We start from the raw sequence: 3871 nt of genomic DNA on the forward strand, positions 1-3871 counted from the left end.
TCCACTGGCAGAGGCCGGCCAAGAGGCTCCGCCTCCTCCTGCTCGCGTCTCTCCTCCTCCTCCCTCTCCCGCTATGAACGCAGCTCAGATGTGACAAGGGCTTTAGTTTCTTCACTCTCCAGAGAGTTCTCGGGCCCCCATATCTACCTCGGGAGCCATCAGCTCCTGTAGACAGTAGGAATCAGAAATTATTTAGTTGCTTCCCTTGTTGTCAGCAGAGACAACTTTTTTCCTAGCCCGGACTCTCCGAGACTTAAGGCATTCAAGCATCCTCAGCAACAAACAGTAGCCCCTCCCTCTGGCCTTATCTATGGTCTCCCACCTCTGTCACTCGGAACGAACACTTATTGAAAGGCTGTGTGCCAGGTTTTAGCTGCTGAGAGATGAAAAGATAAATGAAACAGTGTCCCAGCCCTTGAGGAACATTAAACACTGGTATTTACTATAGAGGGACCTCAAACATTCCCTTTACATGTGCGTTTCCCTTTCTCAGAGAAATACAGGAAAGTCAGCGACGGATGGGAATACCAACAGACAAGACCCCTGCCGGGATGACCCTGTCCCAAGCCTGCAGTAGAGAGAAGAGGGTGCAGGATTCTGGCGGTGAAGCCAGCATATCTGTTGGGCTACAAAGCAAACAGGATCCCCCCTAGGAACATTAGTCAAGTACTCCCAGAGCAAGAGGTGCATCTTTTACTCAGATCCCCTTTACTCCTTCCTTTGCTTCACCCATGTCTTTGCGTCAGTGCCTCTCCCCAGCCGTCTCTTTTCTTGCGGTTTCTACAGCCCATTCTAGCTTTTGTTGCTGCCCCTACACCCTCTGGCCACAAGTGATAGGAATGCAAGTCATTAGGAGATAACACCACTGATGACACAAAATTAACTTTTGTGCTGCACATGTTACCATCAAAAAATTAAAAAGACAACTCATAGAAGGAGAGAAAAACTTTGCAAATTATATATCTGATAAGGGACTGATGGCTATCCAGAATCTATGAGTAACTCTTGCAACTCAATAATAAAGAGTTAATGACACACCCTAGATAGCTTGGCTCAGTGGATAGAGTGTCGGCCTGAGGACTGAAGGGCCCCAGGTTCAATTCCCATCAAGAGCACCTGCGGGGTTGCTGGCTGAGTCCCCAGTCAGGGGGTGCAGGAGGCAGCCAATCAATGATCCTCTCTCATCATTGATGTTTCTGTCTTCCTCCCTTCTGCTCTGAAATCAATAAAAAAGTATTTTTTAAAAAAGGTAATAACCCAGTTTAAAAAATGGGTAAAAGATATGAACACATACCTCAAACAGAGATGTCAAATAAACATATAAAACAATGCTTAATATCATATGTCATTTGGGAACTGCGAATTAAATTGGTGAGATACTACAACCTGTTACAATGGCTAAAAAACAAAAACCCTGACAATACCAAGTACTGACAAGAATGTGGAGGCAATTCTCATTCTTCATTGGTAAAAATGCAAAATGGTCGAGTCACTTTAAAAGACAGTTTGGCAGTTCCTTACAAAGCTAAATATAATCTTACCACACGATCCAGTGATTACCCAAATGAGTTGAAAAGTACATTCACACAAAAACATGAACATGAATGTTTATAGCAGCTTCATTCCTAATTGCAAAAAACTGTAAGCAACCAAATGTCCCCTAAAAGGTGAATGGATACACAAACTGTGGTGCATCCATACAATGAAATATTCAGCAATAAAAAGAGAAAATGCAGACAATCTGGCTAGGAATGGGAATACCAAGAGGCAAGACCTCCCCCCCACCCTTGATATGACCCACTGAGCCAAGAAAAGAATGAAAGAAACTTAAATACATATTGCTTAGTAAAAAGAGCCAGTCTGAAAATGGTATATACTGTATGATTCCAACTACATTACATTGTGGAAAAGGCAAGACTATACAGAGAGTAAAAAGATTAGTAGGTGACAAGGGCTTGGAGTACAGAGAGAAGGATAAATAGGTCCAGCACAGGGGATATTTAGAGCAGTGAAGTTAATCTGTATGATGTTATATTGATGATTACACTTACATCATGACTCTGTCAAACTCACAGAACTGTACAATACATAGAGTAAACTTTAATGTAAATTATGGGCTTTAGTCAATAATAATGTATCAATATTGGTTCATCAGTTGTAATAAATGTACCACACTAGTGCAAGATGTTAATCATAGGGAGACTGAACAGAGGAGAGAGGATATATGGAAACTCTGTACAATCTGCTCAATTTTCTGTGAGCTTAAAATAGCTCTAACAAATAAAATCCTATTGAATAAAGAGGTAATATGCCAATTGACCATCACTCCAACACACAAGATGGCCACCCCCATGTGGTCAAAGATGGCCACCCCCATGTGAACACAAGATGGCCAGCAGGGGAGGGCAGTTGTGGGCAATCAGGCCAGCAGGGGAGGGCAGTTGAGAGGGACCAGGCTGGCAGGGGAGGGCAGTTGGGGGGGACCAGGCTGGCAGGGGAGGACAGTTAGGGGCAATCAGGACAGCAGGGGAGCAGTTAGGCATCAATCAGGCTGGCAGGGGAGTGTTTAGGGGCAACCAGGCAGGCAGGCAGGCGAGCAGTTAGGAGCCAGCAGTCCTGGATTGTGAGAGGGATGTTTGACTGCCCTCAAGGGGTCCCATATTGAAGAGGGTGCAGGCTGGGCTGAGGGACACACACCACCACCCCCTCCTGTGCACAAATTTTATGCACTGGGCCTCTAGTTATTAATATGAAAAGTATATTCTGTTCATTGAAATAGAAAAAAGTTCTGATATTAAAATAAATGGGCAAGTGTTTGAATAGACATTTCTCTAAAGAGGATATACAAATAACCAATAAACACACGGAAAGGTTCTCAACATCACTAATTGTTAGGGAAATGCAAATCAAAACCACAATGAGATTCCCTTTTATACCTATTAGGATGGCCATTAGAAAGAAAAAAAAAAAAAGGAGCCCTAGCCTGTTTGACTCTGGATAGAGTGTCAGCCTAAGGACAAAGGGTCCTGGGTTTGATTCTGGTCAAGAGCACATACGTCAGTTGCAGGCTCCTTCCTGGCCCAGGCCCTGGTCAGGGCTCATGCAGGAGGCAACCAATTGATGTGCTTCTCTCACATCGACATTCTCTCTATCTTTCCCTCTCTCTTCCACTCTCTCTAAAAATCAATGGAAAAATATCCTTGGGTGAGGATTAAAAAAAAAAAAAAAAAAAAAAAATAGAGCATTGCCGAAACCGGTTTGGCTCAGTGGATAGAGCGTCGGCCTGCGGACTGTAGGGTCCCGGGTTCGATTCCGGTCAAGGGCATGTACCTTGGTTGCGGGCACATCCCCAGTAGGGGGTGTGCAGGAGGCAGCTGATTGATGTTTCTCTCTCATCGATGTTTCTAGCTCTCTATCCCTCTCCCTTCCTCTCTGTAAAATATCAATAAAATATATTAAAAAAAAAAATAGAGCATTGACCTGTGAACCAGGAGGTGACGGTTTGATTCCCTGTCAGGGCATATGCCCAGGTTGCAGGATCCATTCCCAGTGTGGGGCATGTATCAATGATTCTCTCTCATCATTGATGTTTCTCTCTTTCGCCCTCTCCCTTCCTCTCTCTGAAATTTATTTTCAAAAATATATTTTAAAAAAAGGAAAACAAATGTTGAAGAGAATGTGGAGAAATTAAAATCCTTGTAGATTAGCCAATATGGAAAACAAGTTGGCAGTTTCTCAAAATGTTAAACATGGAGGATGTTCATTAGCAATTTTATTCATAATAGACAAAAAAAAAAAAAAATGGAAGCAGCCCCCATGTCCATCAACTGATGAGTGGATAAATAAAATGTGTCATATCTGTACAACAGAA

This window comes from Plecotus auritus (assembly GCF_963455305.1).
Source record: "Plecotus auritus genome assembly, chromosome: 3".
NCBI classification, from domain to species: domain Eukaryota; kingdom Metazoa; phylum Chordata; class Mammalia; order Chiroptera; family Vespertilionidae; genus Plecotus; species Plecotus auritus.